General features: G+C 42.4%; 1 protein-coding gene across 1 annotated transcript in view; it reads left to right on the top strand.

Annotated features, from left to right (window-relative positions):
* Nucleotides 1-25440, top strand: part of LOC141638237 (ent-kaurenoic acid oxidase-like) — a 216433-nt gene that overhangs the window by 101839 nt on the left and 89154 nt on the right. The window lies entirely within an intron of this gene.

Here is a 25440-nt window from a genome sequence, read left to right as displayed (position 1 = left end):
ACAGATATGACGAGCTGCTTGATGATAAGCTTGCGGCTAAGGAGAAAGCCATGGCGGAGAAGGCCCAGGAGGCGGTGAGGGCGAAGATTGAGAAGGAGGCGGCCGCGGAGAGAGCTGCTCTTGCTGAGAAGGCTAAGGCGGCCAAGGAGGAAGCTGAGAGAATGAGGGCGGCTGATGACGCCGAGGCCAAAGCTGCTAGGAAAGCTGCTGGGCTGCCCATTGAAGAGGATGCGGCTACCGCTGCTGATGGTGAGCAGCGACAGGTATAGGGAGGCGGGCGGTCGTCACCAGGCTCACCCGGCGTCTCGAGATAGCTTCAGGCTCCTCACTAATACCGTGGGCGCTTGATGAGAACAAGTTTACTGACGAGATCTGCTTGACTCCTCGAGACACTACCATGTGTTGCTTGACGAGAACAAGTTTACAAAGATTTTGTTTACTGTTAGGAGCCAATTATTTAGGCCTTCCTCCCTGCCATCTTTTGGTGCTTCAAATGACATATTTGTAATTTTTGCTTTTCTTTCCTTGTATTTTGTACAACTTTGGTAGGTTGTGTTTTGGCTGATCCCAATGGGGACGGCCGTCATCTTCATTCTTTTCGCCTGTAAACTGTTATTATCAATAAGAGTTTGCTTCTTTTGCCTTCGGCGTGGCCGAGGTCTTTACCTCATTTCTTTTGAGCGTCTCAACGGTATTTAGTGTTTCCACTTTGCCTCTGGCTTGGCCGAGGTCTTTTCTCGTTTTTGTCTGAGTTGCCCTCTTACGTTATTAATTGAGCGTCTCTTTTGTTTCCGCCCTGGCTTGGCCGAGGCAGTTTAGAGTGTGTATCTCAACTGTTTTTTAACGTTTTTAAGGCATTTTGCTTTGTTTATCAGCCGTGCTGGCCGCGACTGTCGCGGCATCTGTTTCCTGATGGAGGCCGCCGCTCTTGTCGATACGACAGTATGAGTCGGCGTCTTTTACCGGATAGCGTGTTACGCGGCGTCTACCACTTGGGTGACTGCCACAGCGCTACATTTCTTCATGGGGACCACCGCTCTTGTCTATGACAGTGTGAGCTGGCGTCCGGATAGTGTGTTACGCGGCGTCTACCACTTTAAGTGACTGCCGAAGCGTCTACTATTTGGGGTGACCCCACAAAGACTACATTTCTTCATGGAGACCACCGCTCTTGTCTATGACAGTGTGAGCTGGCGTCCGGATAGTGTGTTACGCGGCGTCTACCACTTTAAGTGACTGCCGAAGCGTCTACTATTTGGGGTGACTGCCACAGCACTACATTTCTTCATGGAGACCACCGCTCTTGTCCAATCGACAGTGTGAGTCGGCGTCGTCGTCTTCACGACGACTGCCGCTCTTGTCCAATCGACAGTGTGAGTCGGCGTCGGTTTCTTCACAACGACTGCCGCTCTTGTCCAATTGACAGTGTGAGTCGGCGTCGGTTTCTTCACAACGACTGCCGCTCTTGTCCAATTGACAGTATGAGTCGGCGTCGGCTTCTTGATGGCGTCTAGCCTGAAAAATGAACATTTTGGTGAAAGACTTGGTCGTTTTTTACATTAGATATAAACATGCGTCGGGGTGTCCACAGCTGTTTTTGACACCTCGGGCGCTATACAAAGTCTGACAGTCTCTTAATGGCTTTAGTGGAGACGCTACTTCTCCATCAGCCGTCGGTTGCGTCCATGAGGTCGCCTTCCTGTGGTGAGGATGAGCTTTTCCCCCTCTCCGATTGTTTTGCCACTTTGAGGGATTGTAAGTTACACCCTCTGGCAGATATTTGTACGTTGACCACCTCGTCCTTCTCGTTTTTGGAGACGAGCTTATGCGCTTCCCCCCGGTCCGAGACATACATCAGTGTAAGAGCCCGGATGGACATTACTGCGTCGGCCTCGCTCAGAGTGACTCGGCCTATGAGGACGTTGTAGGCGGACGAGCCGTCAATGACGACGAACTCAGCTAGGACATTTTTAGCCGCGTTCCCCTCGCCGAACATTACCGGCAGTCTGATTGAACCCAGGGGTACCAGGCCGGCCCCGGAGAAGCTGTACAGTGGATGGGTGCAGGGGCTCAAGTCCTTGAGTCTAAGGCCGAGGCTCTGAAAGCACTCCCTAAACATGATGTTCGTGTAGCGCTGTGTCAATCGGACACCTCTTTACCGGTGGTTGGATATGTCCAAGTTGACTACCGGCGGGTCGCTGTGAGAGGCGATGATTCCTCGTAGTCTTTCCCTCCAATAGTCATATCGGGAATCTTTGGAGGCGGGGGTCGTGTTGGGCACAAAGTTGATGGCCGATACGGCTCGTTCGGTGCGTTTGTGCCCATGAGCCGACCCACCGTTCTCGTTACCTCCGATGACTACGTGGATGACTCCTATCCGTTGAAAAACGGATTTCTTATCTGGCCGCGGCGTCGGTCTTGGCCTTTGGCCACATATTTGTCGAGGCACCCCTTTCGGATTAGCTCTTCGATGGCGTTCTTGGTGCCGCGGTTGTCGAGGTGGCCGGCGCAACCGTGGTACTCGCAGATCTTGGTTTGCGTCACCGTCTCCTTTTGGCTTGGGAGGCTCCCCCACTTCGCCCTCGTTTACGCTCGGGCGAAGACCTCGGCGGCCGATGTGACCGAGAGGGTTTTATCATGGTAATGCCTTTGGTAAAACGTTCCCGAACTCCCCCGGCGCCCGTCTTGTCACTTCTTCCCCGGCGGATCTATCAGGCCGTGACCTGTTATTGTCACGGCGTTTCTCATCAGACCGCGACCTGTTAGTGTCGCGGCGTCCCTCATCCGGGCTGTCATCCCGGCGACTTTTCTTCTCTGAGGGCTCGGCCTCGCTGGGGCCTACCCAGGTCTTGTGGTAATCTTCCACCTTGATGGCCTGATCGGCCATCTTTCTTGCGGCGTCCAGGCCCAGGCCCCCGTGCTTGATGAGCTCGTCTTTTAAGCTTCCCTTTGGGAGGCCCTTCATTAGTGCGAACGCCGCCAGCTCGGGGTTGATCTCCCGAATCTGCTGAACCTTGCCGTCGAACCTCTTCACATAGGCTCGTAGAGACTCGCCTTCCTCCTGTTTGATAGTTAGGAGGTCCGATGTCTCCACGGCCCTCCTTTTGTTACAAGAGTACTGGCCTAAGAAGGCGTCCTTTAGGTCGGCGAAACAATATATCGAGCCGTCGGGAAGCCCCTTGTACCAACTCTGAGCCATCCCGTGCAGAGTCGTTGGGAAGACCCGGCACCAGACCTCATCGGGCTGCTCCCATACCGACATGTGAGACTCAAAGGCCTCGGCGTGGTCGGTTGGATCACTATCTCCTTTGTATGTGAGCGCCGGCAGCTTCAGCTTGGGTGGCACGGCGGTGTCGAGGACGTAGTCACTGAGGGGCTGTTTGACCACGTGTCGAATGACACGCGGCGACCGACTCCTCGCATTCCTAGTCCGGCTTCTCTCCTCGTAGCGGGAAGGACTCCTTCTCCGACTTGGACTTCTTCTCCGACTCTCCTGAGTCGGGCTTCGCTGGTTCCCCCGGGGTGTGCCTCGTCGGTGTTGCGGCGACGCTGTCCTCTCCCGAGTGCGAGATGGACTTATGTTCACCACGACCACTTTGGGCTCCTCCGGCGTCTTGATAGGGTCTGCCTCTCCCAGTGCTCCGTTCAAGTTTCTTGGAGTCACGTTCTGGGCCCTGGTTTCTTGGACGGTTTCCGCCGCTCTTGTCGGCGTGACAGTTTGAGTTGGCGTACTCCCAATTAGGTCCAGGAGTGTCTTCAGTTTTGCTACGTCAACCACCTGTCCCATGATGGTGACGTGGTTGGCGGACGGCGGTGTGTCCGGTATTATCGGCATTCCGAATTCCGGTTGGATTACTCCGCCGGTGGAGGGTTGCAATACTCCAGAATGGTGAAATGTATCATCCTGGTGTAGCTCGGTTTCGTCGGTTACGACTACTTGTTGTTTTGACATCTTCTTAGCTTTTGGGGTGGGTTTTTTCTTGTGTTTTTGTTTTTGTTGTTTTGGGAATGAATGTGACTAGCTTCTAGTGTCTTCCCCACAGACGGCGCCAATTGTTCCGGGTATAATTCCAGAGCAGATATTTGATTCCACTCGTAGCTAGTAGAATGATGTCCTTGCTTGAATCCTCCTTACGGTCTCCTGAAACGATGAACAAACTGAGGGCTCGGCTTTGGCCGAGCGTACTCACTCCGACGCTCAAGTCAGTAAGCTTAGAGAGAAGTTGTTGTAACTTGGCTAAGAGTATATTGTAGAGAGATAAGGAAGATATTACCAGATGAATAGTGGTTATTAGGTCAATTTGTGGATCCTTTCCTCAATGAAGGTTGAGGAGTATTTATAGGCATTCACCTTTTGTCACGTAGTGGCCAAGTGGCCAAGTGGCTCATTAGGTGGAAAGACCGTTGTACCCTCGGCCGATGGACGTGTGTCAGGCTCGCCGAGGGTCTTGGATATGAGTACGCGGATGTGTGTCCCGGCTGGCTAGTTGTCTGGCCGGGACCTGGGTGACAGGCCGATGGGCTTCATCGGCTAGACTGTCTAAGTCGTTGACTTTGCTGTGGATACCCTTGACCTTGCTCAATATGTTGACTTTGGTCAGCGGTGCAGAATATGCCCCATCACAAGTATTAATCAAGTTTTAATCCAAGATCTAGTTTCTTAATTTCTCTCTTGTTCATCTTTTATTTTGGGTAATTGAAGATTATTTGGGTATTATTGGGGGATTGACAACCTCTCAATCAATCATCAAGTACTTCTATTATCTTTGCTTTATTATTGGAATCATTAGTAGGTATAATCTCTTAATCCCTTTTTAATTATTGTTAATTACTTTCATTTATTCATCATGTTTCATTTTGTTGGTATGATTGACAACCTTGCTAGCATGATCAACATGATAATGAGTGAGTAGTCTCTTAGCTAGGGTTAAATGGGTGATTAGGGGAAACCAACATGGGGAATGATTCATGCTTAAATTAATATGCTTTCATGGTTTATTTGCTTGCTTGTTTTGATCTCAACTCATGCACATGTTATGTTTGATGAAATGCTAAGCCTATGAATCCTTGCATTTACTATCATCTCCTATCTTTTCAATGAGACTTGTAAGACATAACCCAACTCGAGTCTCATTAGACCATGCATGTTGTTGAGTAGGGAAGACTAAGTCGACTTGTAGGTGTTGTACAATCTAATCGATTCGGCTCCGGGACCCAAACTTTCCTAGGATTGTAAGATATAACCCAACTCAATCCATCACAACAATAATTGCTTGCTTATAATTTGAGAACATGTTTGTATGATCATATCCCATGATTCCCCTATGATCCCATGACACCCTAGTGCCTTTAATCAATTGTTTACACCCCCTTTAATTCATCTTGCTTGTTTATTTTCATTGCTATTTTTAGTTTAGTGACCTTCTACATCAACCCAATTTGTGACACCCCTTAGACACCACTAGTTTCAATAGAACTCTCATTTCAACTCCCGTCCCTTGGGATCCGACCTTTACTTGCCTCTTTACTAATTGTAGAGTTGCTTGTTAAGCTATAAATTGTGTTTTGATTCGACCGTGACCAACGACCACATCTATTTATTTGTGAACACGAAACGGACTCCGATCAAAAATGGTGCCGTTGCCGGGGACGGTGTTTGTTTGATTTAGATTTCTTTTTATTGTTATTAGTTGTGTCTTTCTTTGCCTTCAGGAAGTAACACTCCTCAAGGTTTGTTCTAATCAGTTTTCGAGTTGTTTGATATTTTGCGAGATGGATTTCATAGATTGTTTTGTAGAGGACCACTTGAGTATCCCTTACTTCAAGGATCCCATGCAAGCACTAGAAGCCTTAGAAGCAAGTGAGGCTAGGAGCATGTATTGGGAGTTGGAGGTGGATCTCTTCGAGGCCGTTCTAGCTAACAAGGAACTTACTCATGCACAATCCGAATTGGTGCACAATATTCTAGTGGAAGCATGTCAACCCATAGAGGATGAGCAATCCATCCTAGAGGATATTTTGCAAACTCAAGAGCAAGAGGAACCCATCATGGGATTTGAATATGATGAGGTTGATGAAAGTGAAGTTGAGTATGCTATGAGAATGGAATGTTTAATGGAGATGGAGCAAATTCTCAATGAAACTCCGAAGGAGGAAAGTAAGGTAAAAACTCCCACTTTGAAACCCCTTCCCCCAAATTTGAAATATGCTTACCTTGATGAATCAAAGACCAAACCCGTGATTGTTAATGATAGACTTGATGATGACCAATTGGGAAAGTTGCTTGATGTGTTGAAACAACATGAAAAGGCTATAGGTTATAGTCTAGATGACCTTAAGGGGATAAGTCCCGACTTTTGCATGCATAGAATTCATCTAGAGGAAGACCATAGACCTACCATTCAACCCCAAAGAAGATTGAACCCCCACATGCAAGAAGTTGTCAAAGGAGAGGTCATGAAATTACTTGATGCGGGAATCATATATTCCATATCGGATTCTTTGTGGGTTAGCCCCGTTCAAGTGGTACCTAAGAAAGGAGGTACCACGGTGGTGACAAATGAAAAGAATGAATTAATACCCACAAGAATGATCACCGGTTGGCGTATGTGCATTGACTACCGGAAATTAAACTCCGCAACAAGAAAAGATCACTTCCCCTTACCATTCATTGACCAAATGCTTGAGAGGTTAGCCTCCAACAAATTCTTTTGTTACCTTGACGGGTATTCGGGATTCTTCCAAATCCCTATACACCCGGATGACCAACATAAGACCACCTTCACATGCCCTTATGGTACTTTTGCATATAGGAGGATGCCTTTTGGATTATGTAACGCCCCCGCCACCTTCCAAAGATGCATGATGAGTGTCTTCTCCGATTACTTAGAGACCATAATGGAAGTTTTTATGGATGATTTTAGTGTTTATGGAAAGGACTTTGACTCATGTTTGCATAATCTTTCTCTTGTATTGCAAAAGTGTGAAGATGTTAGCCTTGTTTTAAATTGGGAAAAGTGTCACTTCATGGTCAATGAAGGAATTGTTTTGGGTCACTTGATTTCGGAAAAGGGCATCGAGGTCGATAAAGCTAAAGTTGAGGTGATAGAGAAACTCCCACCTCCCGTGAATGTTAGAGGGGTGAGAAGCTTTCTCGGTCACGCGGGTTTTTACCGTCGTTTCATAAAAGATTTTTCGAAAATAGCAAAACCCCTCACTCAACTTTTGCTTAAGGATGCCCAATTCCAATTTACTGACGAGTGTGTTGAAGCTTTTAATAGAATCAAAGAGGCATTAATCTCGGCACCAATAATCCAACCCCCAAATTGGGAGTTACCGTTCGAGATTATGTGTGACGCTAGCAACTACGCCGTTGGAGCGGTTCTTGGCCAACGGGTAGGGAGAGCTCTTCATGCCATCTATTACATAAGCAAGACCCTCGACCCCTCCCAAGTGAATTATGATACAACCGAAAAGGAGCTTCTTGCAATTGTATACGCTTTGGATAAATTCCGCTCCTACTTGCTTGGATCCAAGGTGATTGTATTTTCGGATCACCGTGCTCTTCGACATCTCTTGATAAAGAAGGAGGCAAAACCAAGATTGTTGAGATGGATTTTGCTTCTTCAAGAATTTGACTTGGAAATAAGAGATAAGAAAGGAGCCGAGAATGTAGTGGCGGATCACTTGTCAAGAATCCGGTTTCATGATGAAAATGGAGAAACCCCGATAAACGACTCATTTCCCGATGATATCTTGATGGCTATTCAAACACAACTTGAAAGGCACATCACCCCATGGTTTGCCGATTATGCCAATTATATTGTTGGAAAAGTGCTCCCTCCAAACTTGAACCACAACCAAAGGAAGAGATTCCTATTCGAAGTAAAGAGGTACTTTTGGGATGACCCAAACCTCTACAAGGAGTGTAGTGATGGGCTCTACCGGAGATGCATTCCTCAATGGGAAATCCAAGGAATCTTGGAAGGATGTCATTCATCACCCTACGGTGGGCACCATGGAGCAAGGAGAACCGTTGCAAAGATTCTCCAATCGGGCTTCTATTGGCCTACAATGTTCCAAGACACAAGGGAATTCATCATTCATTGCGATGCTTGTCAAAGAACGGGGAATATATCTTGGAGGAACGAAATGCCACAAAGGGGCATTCTAGAGGTAGAGATCTTCGATGTTTGGGGGATTGACTACCAAGGGCCCTTTGTGACATCCAATGGGAATAAGTACATCCTTGTGGCCGTCGATTATGTCTCAAAGTGGGTGGAGGCAATTGCCACCCCAAATGATGATGCAAAAACGGTCACCAAGCTTTTCAAAAAGATAATTTTCCCAAGATTTGGAGTTCCTAGAGCAATCATTAGTGATGGAGGAACACATTTCCATGAGAAGAAACTTGCATCCCTTTTGACTAAATATGGTGTTCAACATCGAACCGGCTTGGGATATCATCCTCAAACAAGCGGTCAAGTGGAAATTTCAAATAGAGAGATCAAGCAAATCCTTGAAAAGGTTGTGAACAAGACTCGGAAAGATTGGAGCACAAAGCTTGATGATGCTCTATGGGCTTATAGGACGGCCTATAAGACTCCCATAGGAGCCTCCCCCTACAAGCTTGTATATGGAAAAGCATGTCATTTGCCAATTGAATTGGAGTACAAAGCTTATTGGGCAATCCGAGTACTCAATCTTGATCTCAAATTGAGCGGTCAAAGGAGGACGATTCAAATCCAAGAGTTGGAGGAATTCCGACTACAATCCTATGAGAATGCAAAGATTTACAAAGAAAGAACAAAATTGCTTCATGACAAAAGAATTCGACAAAAGGCCTTGCACAAGGGAGACAAAGTCCTTTTATTCAATTCCCGCTACCGACTCTTTCCGGGAAAGTTGAACTCTAGATGGATGGGTCCCTATGTGATAACCGAAGTTGGGAAATATGGAGATTTCGAACTCAAGGCGGAAGATGGAAGCAAATTCAAGGTAAATGGTCAAAGGTTGAAGCCCTACTATGAAGGAGCATTTGTTGGAGAGGTCGAGGCTACCTACCTCGGGCCTCCTTCCCCTTGAAAGAACCATCTAAGGGAGAGTTTGGTGGAGTCCTCCCTAAACCACCACTTGTAAATATACTAACCCTCTAACTTGTATTTATTTATTACGTTTGTTTTAATAAGTAGCATAGACTCTTTTCATGAGCGTAAGTGAGGGAGGGTCACTAATGAGTTTTTGAATGAAGGAAGGGACAAATGCCCAAGTGTGGGGATGCATCTAAAAAGGGGAAAAGAAGTCAAAACTCGCAGCCATAATCCGTGCGGATTCCAGAGAATCCGGCCGTCTTGCCAGAATCCGGGCGTATAGGGTAGAAACCGTACGTCCAGCTACGCTGAGAAATCGAAGATTTCTGGACTGAGGTCGAATCCGAGCGTCCTGTGAAGAATCCGTACGTCTTGAAGAATCCGGCCGGATCTGAAGAAAGACGCCCGTCTTTTCACCTTTGCATTTCAAGGAAAAATCTCTGTTCTGGAATCCGCCCGTCTTCTCAAAAATCCGCCCGTCCCACCTTGAAAGAATCCGAGCGTCTTATGCTCGGGACGCCCGTCTTATGGCGTCAAAATTTTGGGATTTCACTCTGTGGCAGAATCCGGGCGTATTGCCCAGAATCCGCCCGTCCCGTGAAGAAAGAATCCGAGCGTCTTCTCTTTAAATCCGCTCGTCTTCTCGCTATTTTTCAACCCGACTTTTCCTAATTAAAATACCCCCCAACACACATACTTTGACACATCACTATTCCTTCCACTTACCCTATAAAACCCACCTCCTTATGACTCCCATACATATCCAAATCACTCTCTTCACCCACAAAATTAAAAATCCCCAATTTTCTAGGGTTTCCAACTCTCAATCAACAAGGAACATCCTTAGCAATCTTCAAATCAAAAGAACCCAACAAAAGAAGCAAGAATGGCACCAAGGAGATCCTCCTTTAGAAGTACAAGAAGACCAAGGATGGTGGGAAGTTCCTCTACTTCCCATCTCAACACCATTAGAAGGGAAAATGTGGAGATTGTTGACCTCACAAGGCTCGATGATTTTTCAAATGTGGAATTCCTTGATGATGCACAGAGATTGGTCTTCCACCGGCTCTTAAGTAAGAATATTCTTCCCACTAAATTTCTTTGTCATACTACATTGAGAAAGCTTGGGATTTTCCACCAAGTAGAAGCCCTCTTTGAGGTCTTTGGCCTTTCAACCCTCTTTCGCATGTATGAGCCAACATATCGGTCCCTTGTGCTAGAATTCTTAAGCTTTTTGAGAATCACAACCTTGAACAAGACTATTTGCATAGAGTTTAGGTTGGAGAATGTCTCTAGGATGATGACCCTTGTCGAGTTTGCCAATGTGTTCGGACTTGATGTTTCGCCTACCCGAACATCAAAGCCCAAAAAGTATAATGTTGCACCATTGTGGAGGGCCATGACGGGCCGGGATTTCATTCTTACCAAGGAATGCCTTGCTTTTCACATCCAAAACCCGATCTTGAGGCTTACATATCGATTTCTTTCGGGTACTCTCTTTGCCCGCCGAGATCCGGCCATCGTCAACCAATTGGACCTTGTGTTTATGGAATCTTACCTCAACATCCAAGGGAGAGATAGGTATCACTTCAATGCACCTCTAGTTTTGCTAGAGAAGTGGGCAAAGTTTAAAAATGGGGATGATGATGGAATGAAGCACATAGTGAATGGTGGACTCATAACTAGACTTGCAAAGCACTTAAACCCAAGGTTCAATGAGAACAATGAGTACACTCCACTTACGGGGAACACGAGGATTAATGAAGACCTCCTTGTCGTCCAACACCATTGGATAACCCTTGAGGGGGTCGATAAGAGGATAAAGTGGTTGACAAAAGGGAGCGATCCACTCTATCTCCCAATAACCGATCTACCACGGATCTCCCCAAGAAGAGGAAGCTTGTCCCCAATACCCTCCTACCTTGTCCCATGTCAAACAAGGCAAACTCCACCCCCACAAAAAGCACCACCACAACAACAAGAACAACAAACCCAAAACGAGAAGATAAGAGTGCCTCCCTACCCCTTTCCCTACCAACCATATAACCATCCAAATCCCTTCATTCTCCCCCGTGATGACTTTGTCACGGGAATTTTGCAAGATTTACACTACCGTCAATATGAGACCTCCGTGGACACTTATTATGCTCTTTACCCCCAATACCATGAGATGGCTCAAAAAGGACGGATTAGTGAGGAAGGAGCTTTCCCCTCATGGGCTCAAATGGAATTGCTTTTTCCCAATTCGGAGAAGGCTAATGAAGGGGCGAACGGTCGCAAAGGGGAGGAGAGTGGTGACTCATGTGGTGGTGATACGGTGAAGCTTGAGAGTAAAGATGAATTCATGGATCCAAGTTTAAGTGATGCTTCAAAGGATATTTGGGATAGCGATATAGAGGGAGATGATGTGGATGCCTAGGAGACTACTTCATCACTAGGTGGAGCAAGCATGAGCGGCCACCTAAGTCCAAGTGAAGTTCTCTCATCTCTTCTCTTTATCTTTATTTTTCATGAAAAGAAGTTTGTGTCTTGCCTCTTTGTATTTTATCTAATTTTGATCATTGTTGGTTTAGTCCTAGCAACATCAAAGGACTCACACCTCGGTACCATTGAGGTGTTCTCATTCTATTGTTCCCATTTTCAAAATCCAAAAATGACAAACTAGTTTCATGCATAGCATAGTGTGTGCATGAACTATACCCATCCTTCGACATTAGCAATAGTGTCTTACTCGGTTTGGGGAAGTTAATGCATACACAACGGGAGGTAATCTAAATTATCCTCTCCGTCATAACAAAAACCCATGCATCATGTAGTGTAGCTTAGTGTAGATTGCATTTAGTATAGAAATCATGCATCATCTTTGCATAATTTCCATCATTTTGGCCATTGAGGACAATGCCCATATTAGTGTGGAGATGGGAATTCTAACATTTAACTCTTATTTAAAAATCCAAAAAAATTGAAAAACTTCAAAAATCATAAAAAATTGAAAAATCGAAAACCCAAAACATGTTTATTTCCTTTTGTATAAATTGCCTTGTATATATTGTGTTTGTTCATCCTTGTTCACATTGATCGACTACGCCACATCCGAGACATGAGGATATTGAAGACCGCATGGTATGATCTTTCCAATCTCCTTTTTCCTCTTTATGTTAATGACTATGTGGCTTTATTTTGATTGATGCGGTAAAAACAATGTGAACTTAGGACTTGCATTTGTTTATATATCATACTAGTTGGTAGAATCACTTGCATTAGGATGTTTATATTAGTTGCATCATGGCATGTAGTTGCATGTTAGAATTGTTTTGAAAAATGCCTATTTAGGAACTTTGACAAGAGCAACTAAGCCATTATAAATACTTGTTCAACTTAAGACTTTGCCTACTAGAATGGTTGTAAAACACCCTAGATAGTGTCATACTAGTGTCTTTTGACCCATGACCCAAGGCCTAGTCAAGAGTTTGCATGTGAGTCACCTATCCAACCCCGTGATGCGATATGGACTTGGTTAACTTGTCTAGGTGACCTTGTTTGACCTTGTGGTAAGGCAACCCAAAAATTTTTCTATCAAATAAGCTTGAAGTGCTCATTTCAAACAAATTTTGTCATATGGAAGTAATGTAATGCCAAGGAAACCTCAAATGTTATGAATTGTTGAATGTTGAGAATTTATTTTTGTTTTGATGGAGGTTTACCACTTCGATGTGCTTTGGTGTGGGATCCATTGAATTGGGCCCCCATACGGTTGTGAATTCGGCCGCCCAGAGACAGAGTGACTTCACCCCGAAAAGCTATTGTCTAGAGGTTAACCGGTTGCCTAATAAGCGATTGGCGAAAGCAAAGGACACTAGCCCGGAAGGGACAAACCCCATCTTAAATTCTTTTTTGAAAAATGAAAGAAAAATGAGGACAATTTTGAAAAACTAGTCATATCCACCCATTGTGAATAAAGATTTGAGCATTTCATTCCCAAAAAAAAAACCTTTTGTCAAGCCACTTGGTCGAGCTTGGGACGATCCATGACCTTTACTTTTGTAGAGAATTCGAGACTTGTCATGTCATATGCCACTAGCATCATAGGGATCATCATTCCACCACCATCCGATCGCTCTTGACGAAAGCATTTGGAAATTGAGGACGAAAGTAGTCTAGTTTAACACCATTTGGAGGTGATTTAGTGCCATCCTCTTAAACTTAGTAATTTGTTGAACTAGTATTTGTAAAGGATTACATGCTCTTAAATTTGTTCCTCTTTAGTGCCTCCGCCACTTGATGAGGGAGTGGCTATTCTTTTGTAGATGCATCCATTATATGTTTTTGTGTGCTTTAATGTTTGGATGTGTCGCCATTTTGGCAAGACCCACCTTGCCTTGCAAGAAGGCATCCTACCTCATGGTTGTCTTGTTGTGAGTTGAAGGGGCGGAGTGAGACCCGCTAATTGTCTCATATCGGCTATTATTATTAGGATAGGTTAGTATTGGTCCTAGTCTTTGTCACCTCTTTACTCGGGACGAGCAAAGGTTCGGTTTGGGGATATTTGATGTGACCATAATTAGCGCACATTTAGTCCCCGAATTAGCCTCGTTTCCATGCTTTTTAGTACATATTTGGGTCATTTACTATCTTTAGTCCTTTGTTTCGCATATTCTTTGAGATTTTGATCCCTTGGTAGGAAAGGAGTAAGAATCTTGCATTTTCATGGCAAAACAAGACTAAATTGATCAAATTCAATGACCAAGCATCAAGGAGAGACAAGATTAGAAGGCCTTTGTACATATTATAGTAGAAGAGCAATGTCGAGAAAAGATCCTTGAGTCTCCGAGGAAATCCCCAAGGAATTTATGAAGAAAAGGGAAGAAAAGAAGAATTTACCACGCTGACTGACAATCCGAGCGGATTGTCAACAATCCGCCCGGATTCCCCAGAATCCGCTCGGATTCCATCGCCCAAATCTGGCCGTCCCGACCTTAATCCGCCCGGATTCCTTCACAGCACGGTTTCCTCTTCTTCAAGCTACGAAAAGACTCCCTTCCCTCGAAAAAGACCGGAGTCTCCCTAAGTAGGGACTTAATCGTCATTTAAGCTCTTAGTTAACCTAATGCATCCTCCCTAATTTTCACTATAAATACCCCATTAGTCTAATTAGAGGAGCATGTTCTTCTTATCAATAATTAGAGTAGTTAATATCAATCAAATCTCTCTTTAATATTGTAATCAAGTATTAATCAAGTTTTAATCCAAGATCTAGTTTCTTAATTTCTCTCTTGTTCATCTTTTATTTTGGGTAATTGAAGATTATTTGGGTATTATTGGGGGATTTACAACCTCTCAATCAATCATCAAGTACTTCTATTATCTTTGCTTTATTATTGGAATCATTAGTAGGTATAATCTCTTAATCCCTTTTTAATTATTGTTAATTACTTTCATTTATTCATCATGTTTCATTTTGTTGGTATGATTGACAACCTTGCTAGCATGATCAACATGATAATGAGTGAGTAGTCTCTTAGCTAGGGTTAAATGGGTGATTAGGGGAAACCAACATGGGGAATGATTCATGCTTAAATTAATATGCTTTCATGGTTTATTTGCTTGCTTGTTTTGATCTCAACTCATGCACATGTTATGTTTGATGAAATGCTAAGCCTATGAATCCTTGCATTTACTATCATCTCCTATCTTTTCAATGAGACTTGTAAGACATAACCCAACTCGAGTCTCATTAGACAATGCATGTTGTTGAGTAGGGAAGACTAAGTCGACTTGTAGGTGTTGTACAATCTAATCGATTCGGCTCCGGGACCCAAACTTTCCTAGGATTGTAAGATATAACCCAACTCAATCCATCACAACAATAATTGCTTGCTTATAATTTGAGAACATGTTTGTATGATCATATCCCATGATTCCCCTATGATCCCATGACACCCTAGTGCCTTTAATCAATTGTTTACACCCCCTTTAATTCATCTTGCTTGTTTATTTTCATTGCTATTTTTAGTTTAGTGACCTTCTACATCAACCCAATTTGTGACACCCCTTAGACACCACTAGTTTCAATAGAACTCTCATTTCAACTCCCGTCCCTTGGGATCCGACCTTTACTTGCCTCTTTACTAATTGTAGAGTTGCTTATTAAGCTATAAATTGTGTTTTGATTTGACCGTGACCAACGACCACATCTATTTATTTGTGAACACGAAACGGACTCCGATCAGTCTTACAGCAAGTTGCTAGACAGGAGCATCAGGGTGGGTCTGCTATGGTGTCGCCTAGTAAGTCTTATGCTGCTGCTGTCTCTGCAAGGGATAGAGGGAAATCTAAGAAAAGTGGGAGTTTAGTGGCAACACCTACTAATATTTCTAATGGATAAAATTGGCTGCTGGAACGTTCGAGGTATTAATAGTATTAATAAACAATTAGATGTTAGAAGATTTCTCAATCATAATAATTTAGTCTTTATGGTTTAGTTGAAACCAAGGTGAAGTTACACGACTTCTCTAAGGTTCTGAATAATATTGGGACACATTGGCAAGGCGTGAATATCAATGTGTTTCATCATGGGGGGAGAGTTTGGCTTATTTGGAATCCTCTTATCTTTAGTGTTACTATCTTGTCTTTTGACTCTCAAGCTATTTCTGCTCAGGTTATTGAGAATGGTACTGGTGATATGTTTTACTTCAGTGTAGTTTATGGCTTCAATGAGAATGACTTGAGAAGTGAGCTCTGGGATCATTTATCTTCTTTTCATGATAGCTATCCTGGCCCTTGGGCTGTTTGTGGAGATTTTAACAACGTTTTGCACTTCAATGAGAGAATTGGAAGGGATGTGACTTGGAAAGAGATAGCTGCTTTTAGGGAGTGTGTTCATGATTGTGGGCTACATGATTTGACTGGGAAAGGGGCCTTCTTTACCTGGAACAAAAAGCAGAGTCCTTATGTTAGGGGTTTTTCTAGGATTGACAGGTTTCTTATTAATGATGACTGGATGGCTAAGTACCCTGATGCTTATGTGCATTTCTTGCCTGAAGGATTATTTGATCACAATCCTCCAGTGTGCTTCAGAAGACAGGATAGAGAGCATAGAAAGCCTCCTTTTAGATATTTTAATATGTGGAGTATGGATGAACAGTTTGCTGAGGTGGTTAAAGCTACTTGGTCTACTAGCATAGATGGTACTCTGATGTATAAATTGGTTCAGAAACTTAAGTTGCTGAAGACTCCTTTGAAAGCTCTTAATAGAAATAGGTATTCTGACATAGAGAAATCTGTGGGTGTTGCTAAGGTGTTGCTTTAAGACTTGCAGAGGCAGATGTATGATAATCCTGCTGATATGACTATTTTGGCTGCTGAAAGGGAAGCAGCTGCTACTTATGACCAGTTAACCAAAATGCAGCATAGTTATTTGTGCCAAAAAGCTAAAGTGGAGTGGATTAAGTTTGGAGATGAAAATACTAGATTTTTTCACTCACACTTAAGAGCTAGGCATATTCATAATAGGGTTATGAACATTAAGAACCAGGAGGGGGTGATGTGTTCTACCTCAGATGATATTGAGGAGGCTTTTTTATCTTACTAAAAAATCTCCTTGGGACTAGCCAGTCTACTACTCATGTACATGTTCCTACTGTTAGAACTGGGCCTACTATCCAAGCCTCACATGTTGATATCCTCCTATCTCCTGTCACCCCTGAGGAGATTAGAGATAACATCTTTTCAATTCCTTCCAGTAAGGCTCCAGGACCTGATGGCTATTCGAGCCAATTTTTTAAAGATACATGGGAGATTGTGGGGTTTGATGTCATTGCTGCTATTCAGAATTTTTTCCAGCATGGCCAGTTGCTTAAGCAAGTGAACACTACTACTCTTACATTGATTCCCAAAACATCTCATCCTGGTAGTGTGCTTGAATTTAGGCCAATAGCTTGCTGTAACACAATTTATAAAGCTATTGCCAAGATACTTTGCAACAGATTGAATAAGGTTTTACCTGAGATTGTTAGTCCAAATCAAGGGGGGTTTGTGAAAGGGAGGAGTATTGTGGATAATGTTCTAATCTGTCAAGGCTTGGTCAGATTATACAATAGGAAAGCTGCCTCCCCTCGTTGTTTAATCAAGATTGAGCTAAGGAAGGCCTATGACTGTGGAATGGTCTTTCTTAGAACAAATGCTTGAGGCTCTGAATTTTCCTCAAAAGTTCATTCATTTGCTTATGGCATGTGTTACCTCTTCTACATATTCTCTTGCTATTAATGGGAGCTTGTTTGGTTTCTTTCATGGTAAGAGGGGGCTTAGACAGGGAGACCCCATGTCTCCCCTCCTGTTCACCCTCTACATGGAATATCTGTCAAGAATTTTAGGGGTGGCAGCACAACAGGAAGGGTTCAGATTTCATCCCTTGTATGGGCATATTAGACTCAATCATTTACTCTTTGCAGATGACCTCTGTGACACCCTTAAAATTTAGCGTTATGTAATTTCTTAAAGGCGTAAATTCTACGGAAAAACTGGTAGGATATGTTTGTAAATGGTTCAACTAGATAAAACCTGCAATTTCAAAAATTTTTCTAACTAAACCATTCACAACCAATCCAACTCAAGAAGTCCAACATTCCCAGAAGCGGGTGCCAAGACCCTGCAAAAGCTGATGAACTACTTTACATGCCATAGCTAAATAAGAAAGTAGAATGATACAAACCCAAAATAGAAAAAGGGAGACATATGTCCCTTCAAATAATATACAAACCAAAAGATAAAAGGGTTACTATAAGAATAGCCAAAAACTAGGTCCAAGGTTCCTTGCTCACTAGCTCGTGTGTGACCCCCAACAAAGCATCAACAACCTGTCAATCGCATTTTATACAAACACGAAAGCCACAATTCAGTGGGGAGTAACCCGAGTCCTCCCACCACGAATCGTCAAAATTAATGTAACATGTAATGTAACATGTAAACAATTTGATAAACCATTTACTTATCATGTATTCTAACAAATGACCCCTAAACTGACCAAACTAAACTATCATGTGAATCATATAACAAATAGTAATCCAAACTTTATCAACTGTAACCGGCTTACATCTCACCTATTACAGTTCATAAAATCACCATACAAGAAAGGGCAATATATCAAAGACAGGCATAAGTTCTTAGCACGGTCAATAGTCACTTTGTAACTTGAGTCTATACCACGAGGTAGGGAAGGTAATCGAACCGGTATCTTGGCTCAGCGGTTAATATTAATAAAACATGGCCAAGAGACAACACAACCCTAGCCTAAAATCACAAGCATACCTAGACATGCGGATACACACCACCGCACCCAAGACCCACAATTTTTCTAAAACAAAGTGAGTACCCTAAGGAGTCCACCAAAGGGTTGGCTAGTACTTAAGCTGACCCCATACTATCAAAATAAGTACCTGAGGTCATGCCCCAACTTGGATATAAATCCACTAGTCAGGAACACAAAGGCTATCAAGCAGTGAACATATACTCGTCAGAGACTATAAAGACCTATCTATGATGAAGGCCGAAATACTCACCTAGGACCTAGTCCCAGCTAGTCCCAGCTTGAATACTTTAGCCCACACCACACAAGACTCACCACACAAGTCAAGTAAGACACCCACTTAACCATAAGAGGGCAAAAAGTCCTACTTACCAACATAAATTCTAACATTCTATCATGTGAAAGGCTATAATATTGTCTATTCAGCAGATAAACCAACAGTTCCTCAATAAGTATTCAATACTAATTTCCAATCCTAGCAATTATAACAATATTTAAGGCTTTAGGGGAAACTAGGGCCATTACTACAAAATAAGAAGCTATTTAAATTCAACTAAATAAATAGGAAGCTATTTAAATTCAACTAACTACACATGTGAAATAGAGATATAATAAATGGCCTAAAACAAGAAAAAGGCCGATTATCTAATTCATTCAACCGAATTTTTACCCGCAACCCCACCTGCGGCAGTGCGGGTCAAATTGCGGTGACCAATCACTCAATTAACTGACATCGCATCAGTCAAAGGGACTAAGGCTCAGTTTTCGGCACAATCAGCAAAACATTACAATTATCGCTATAAAATTCATTTTGAGCCTATTAATTACAATTTCATTTTGTAAACTATCCTAACATGTGATAACTATTAATATAACATAATTTTTCTACCATTAACATAACTTTTAGTTACTATTATGATTCACTTCACAAGTTTAACCATGTGTACTTATTCTAATTACATCCTTAATGAACCTAAAATGACGGACAAAACATGGAAAACCGCGAAACAAGCAACGGGCCGACCCGGGCCAGCCGTGGGCCTGCCACGGGCCTGCCGGCCTGCTGCCCGTCCCCTAACACCCTCTTTTTTTACCGTTTTTCTTTATTTTAACTCGTTTTAAGCATTATCTAATCGTTCCCATATCATTTCCATACTATTATGATAATTTAATCTAACAATTGACATGCATGCAACCATTTTAAACATGTGAAAATTACTACACAAACAAAAATCATAAAACATACAAAAACAACACAACATGTGACGATCTTTCGTCGAGTAACTCGAAATATGTTACCTTAAGCTAGAAAATGAGCAATTAGCACCTCAAAACCGAAACCCTAACAACAACTAGCCGCTATCCTCTACAATATACGAGTCCCCGAACTCGTCTTCCAAATCTTCACCTAATTAAACAATAAAAACACAAAGATAAGTACCTAAAACCGAATTTCCGAAAATTGGTCTTAAAACAACTTCAAGAAAACTGAAATTAAATTATACCAAGTTGTAGATCTCGGCGAGGGGATTCCGGAAAGGTAAATTTCGTGAAAAACCGATAAGAAACGAGGAAGTTGTGACGATTTTTGCTTGAGTTTTTATGTAAAAATGGTGTTTTGAAGGTTTAGAAGGTGATAGAAGGGAAAAACCAGAAAAAATGAAAAGAAAGGGGGAGGGGAGCCGTGTAAGGGAGAAAGAAAGGAGGAAAGGAAGGTGCGGGATTTTTAGTCGTGATTTTTACGAGTCGGTTTTGACTCGTTTCAATAATAATTAAATCCGTAAGTCAAACGCAAATTCCGTCAAGTCCAAAGTTTTTAAACACGAGATTACAAGAAAATTGAGTATTCATACGACCCATTCCCAAATTCGTTTACCCAATGTTCAAACGAATTGTCATTTTCCCCCCGATACGCCCTTAATTCGAAATAAAAGATTTTACACGGTTTAAACTATTTTTAAACATTTCGAAACTATCAAAATAAATACTTTTCTTCATAATATAATAAAATTATATTTCTTTGAATTATTTTTTTTACTTTAAATACACTAATGTCAAATTTTACTTGATTAATTAATTATTTTCGAAATATATTAACGGTCCGAAATTTACGGGGCGTTACAATCACCCCTCCTTTTAAAAAGTTTCGCCCTCGAAACTTAGAAGGAGAAATTATAGTTATTAAAAAAATATAGGTATCTTTTCAATGAAACGGTGATACTCTTGTTGATCAGACAAGAACATCCATATTCATATCAAGATATAAAAATATTTCTACACCAATAAATGAGAAAACCCATTATTGGGACGTCACCAACAACGAGATTCAACATTCACTAATGTTAAAACCATTGAAAATCATAAAAGCATTTTCAAACTTTTAGTTTAAAATTCTATAATAAGAACAATATCTTACTAATTATGATTAAATATGGCTTAGTAGCTCGGAAAAAGAGTAAGAAAAGGAATACCTTACGAGAATAATTCAGGATATTTAGCTAACATAGAAGCTTCAGTCTCCCAAGTCTCTTCTTCGACATTTCCACAACGCCAAAGAATACGGACTAAAGGTACAACTTTGCTCCTAAGTTGCTTAATGGCTTTTTCAAGAATCCGAATTGGCCTTTCTTCAACCACCAAGTTAGGCTCCAATTCAAGAATCTCTTCTTGGATTATATGACTAGGGTCACTAATGTACTTCCTCAACTGAGAAACATGGAAGACATTATGAACCTTGCTCAGATTTGGGGGCAATTCTAAACGGTAAGCAACTGGACCAATCTTTTCAATCACCTGAAAAGGTCCAATATATTTAGGGCTCAGCTTCCCTTTAACACCAAACCGTTTCACCCCTTTCATAGGTGACACTTTAAGGAATACTTGATCATCAACCTCAAAGGAAAGTGGTCGACGACGGACATCAGCATATGACTTTTGACGGTCCTGAGCGGATTTCATCCGCTCCCGAATGATTTTAACTTGTTCAATGGACTCTGTCACCAAATCAGGTCCTAACATTGGAACATTTTGGGTTTGATCCCAACAGACAGGAGTACGGCATTTTCTACCATACAGAGCTTCATATGGTGCCATTTTAATGGAAGCTTGATAGCTGTTGTTGTAAGAGAATTCAACCAAAGGTAAACATTTCTCCCAAGAAGTTTGGAAATCTAAGGCACAGGCACGAAGAAGATCCTCTAAGGTTTGAATTGTTCTCTCAGTTTGACCATCAGTGGCGGCGTGAAAAGCAGTGCTCATTAATAGTTTACTACCCAAGGCCTCCTGTAATGCAGTCCAGAAACGAGAACAAAATCGAGGATCCCGATCTGAAACTATATCTTTAGGAACCCCATGATAGCGCACTATCTCATCCACATAGGTACGAGCTAGAACTTCTAATCTCCAAGTCTCCTTAATGGGAATAAACCGAGCACACTTAGTCAATCGGTCCACAACCACCCAAATGGCATTCTTCCCAGTGGAAGTCCTGGGTAAGGCCATCACAAAGTCCATGGAAATAGACTCCCATTTCCAAAGAGGAACATCCAAGGGTTGAAGCAAACCCCCGGGCTTTTGATGTTCTATCTTTACTTTCTGGCAGGTGAGGCATTTACTGACATACTCCATAACTTCAATTTTCATCCTAGGCCACCAGAATTGCAGTCTCAAATCTTTGTACATTTTGGTACCTCCCGGATGAATGGAGTAAGGAGAAAGGTGTGCTTCATCAAGAACTCTTTTTCTCAAATCAGCTGCACTCGGAACATAGATTCTACCATGATAACGGAGATACCCATCATCATCAATCTTACAATCCTTAGCTTGCCCAAGTTGAATTTTAGCTCGAATGGATATGAAGGTAGGATCATTAGGAAGGCAAGTACGGATCTCACGGTGGAAGTCAGATTCAACTGACATGGCATCAAGATGATGAGAGCCCCTTTTTACAAGGCTTACTCCCAATTTTTGAAGTTCTAAAGCAAGTTCAGGAGGTAAGTCCCAAAAAGAATTCAAAGAATGACAGGATTTTCTGGCTAAGAGCATCACCACCACATTAGCTTTTCCTTCATGATAAATTAGATTGGCATCATAGTCATTCACCAATTCTAACCATCTTCTTTGTCTCATGTTCAGCTCTTTTTGGGTAAAGAGATATTTCAGGCTCTTGTGGTCGGTGTAGATGTTGCAATGGACTCCAATGAGGTAGTGTCTCCAAATCTTCAAAGCATGTACTACATGACTAATTCAAGATCATGAGTCGGGTAGTTAACTTCATGAACTCTAAGTCACGAGAGGCATAAGCAATGACTTTCCCTTTTTGCATCAAGACACAACCCAAACCATGCTTAGAAGCATCACAGTAAACATCAAAGTCCACTCCTTCTTCAGGTAAGGTTAACACCGGAGCGGTAGTCAACCTCTTTTTCAATTCCTGGAAGGCATTTTCACATTCTTCAGACCACACAAATTTAGACTCTTTCTTCAACAGCTGAGTCATCGGCCTAGCAATCTTTGAAAAATCCTTCACAAATCGTCGATAGTAACCCGCCAAGCCAAGGAAACTACGGATTTCAGAAACATTGGTTGGACTTTTCCAATCAACAACGGCTTCAATTTTGGCAGGATCTACCATAACACCCTCTTTTGAAATAACGTGGCCAAGGAAGGTCACTTTAGGTAACCAGAATTCACATTTAGCGAATTTAGCATACCATTTTTCATGGCGCAAAATCTCCAAAATAGCACGAAGATGTTGGACATGTTCTTCTTCAGATTTAGAATAGATCAAGATGTCATCAATGAACACTACAACACACTTGTCGAGGTGTTCTCTGAAAGTACGGTTCATCTGATCCATGAATACAGCTGGAGCATTGGTCAAACCGAATGGCATCACCGTAAACTCGAAATGACCATATCTCGTACTGAAGGCAGTTCTAGGAATGTCAGCTTCTCGGACTGGAATTTGATGATAGCCCGAACGAAGATCAATTTTAGAAAAAGTAGAAGCACCACGGAGCTGATCGAAAAGATCATCAATTCTAGGAAGAGGATATTTATTCTTGATGGTAACTCGGTTGAGCTCACGATAATCTATGCATAATCGCATAGATCCATCCTTCTTTCTTACAAAGAGGACAGGAGCACCCCAAGGTGAAAAGCTAGGTTGAATAAAACCTTTGGCAATCAAATCATCCAAATGAGTCTTCGATTCTTTCATTTCGAGACGGTGCCAGCCTATAAGGAGCTTTAGCAATAGGGCCGGTACCAGGAATAAGATCAATAGCAAATTCAACCTCCCTTTCAGGAGGAATTCCCGGTAGCTCATCAGGAAAAACATCGGGAAACTCACATACTACAGGAATGTTCTCTTTAAGAGGCAGAGAGGAAGAATTTGAAGTAGTCACCATACACAAAAAGGCTTGATGACCCTTTTTCATTGCATTGATAAACTTCATAGCAGAAATTAAGTTAGTACCGGTTTGTCTTTTAACCATTTGATAAGACACACGGTGACCTGAAGGGTTTGTAAGAATTATTTTCTGATCTCGACATTCAAATCGAGCATGATAAGTATGTAACCAATCCATGCCCAAAATGACATCAAATTCTTCAAGTGGAAATTAGAAAAGATTTGCTGGAAATATAGATCCCATAATAGAAATAGGGACTTCCGGATAGATTTTAGAACAGGAAAAGACATCCCCAGAGGGTAAAGATATAGATGTACTTTCTTCTTGTGATGATTCAAGTGATAATTTATTGGAGAGTTTTATTGAAATAAAAGATAAAGAGGCACCCGTATCAAATAGTACCAAACAAGGAGCATCAAAAATAGAAAATGTACCGGTAATGATATCAGGATGTGCCTCAGCTTCAGCTCGGCTCATAACAAAGATACGGCCCTTCGGCCTCACTGGCCTCACTGGGACGACAGGAGCAGTAGGAGCTGTCACCTTCCTCTCCGGGCAAACATTAGCCTTGTGGCCCGGTTTGTTACAAGAAAAACATATGATAGGATCAACAAAGCATTTACCAGGGTGTGCTGGTTTCTTGCAGTTATAGCACAGTCGGTCTCTAGTACCTTTATTATCACTAACAAACAAGATTGACCACCCCGGTTAGCTTGCACATTAGAAACAAATCTCCTCTTGTTTGGGTCAGAGGGAGATGAAATGAACCTGGGTGAAGGAGTAAAGGGCCTAGAAGAGGGATATAAAGGCCTCTTGCCAAGACTAGAACTAGTTGCACGAGCTTCATTTTCAATTTCTTTCAATGAATTCTCGGCCCACAAAGCATCATTATAAATTGAAACAAAGCTAGTGGAATCCCGACGGACCATGCTTTTGATCTTAGGGGAGAGCTTTTCAAGATAGAAGAAGGCTTTTTCATTGTCATCCTTCACTAATCTAGTGGCATAATGAGCCAACTCATTGAATTTATCAGTGAAGGTCTGAACTGGAAGGCTTCCTTGCTTCAACTCCATGAATCCCTTCAACTTTTGTTTGTTTCACTCTTGAGGATAGAAACGGGCCTCCACTAACTCCTTGAAACGTACCCAATCAAATCCTGGTTCAGCTGAAACGGTAGGCCCAGTCATGGACCACCACCGGTCTGCTTCTCGTACTAGGAAGTGAGAGGCTAGCTTCACTTTATGTTCCTCATTGACATCATACAACGTGAAGCTTTTCTCCAACTCCCGAAACCACCCTGTAAGAGCAGCTGGATCAATCTCTCCACCATAAGTGGGAGTGTTGATTCGGGTCAATTGGTTAGCCACCCAAGTATAGGTGCCTGGAGTACCCTCAGCAGGCGGAGGAAGAGGAGCTTGTTGATTTTGTTGGTTTTGGAGAATTTGAGTAAGAACTAGTAAGATAGCATCATCAATGTCTCTTCTTGGCGGAGCCATCTTTCAAAAGGGAAAAATTTGATTAGTACCTATCAATTAGCAATCACAAACAGACTACCACATAAAATCCTAATTCTACCCATCCTACCCTTCTCTCAAGTTTATTATTTAGAGGTCAAGTGATTTCTAAGTGGGGT

Source organism: Silene latifolia, unplaced genomic scaffold (assembly GCF_048544455.1).
Source record: "Silene latifolia isolate original U9 population unplaced genomic scaffold, ASM4854445v1 scaffold_20.1, whole genome shotgun sequence".
NCBI lineage: Eukaryota > Viridiplantae > Streptophyta > Magnoliopsida > Caryophyllales > Caryophyllaceae > Silene > Silene latifolia.
This window is presented reverse-complemented; position numbering and strand designations above follow the sequence as displayed.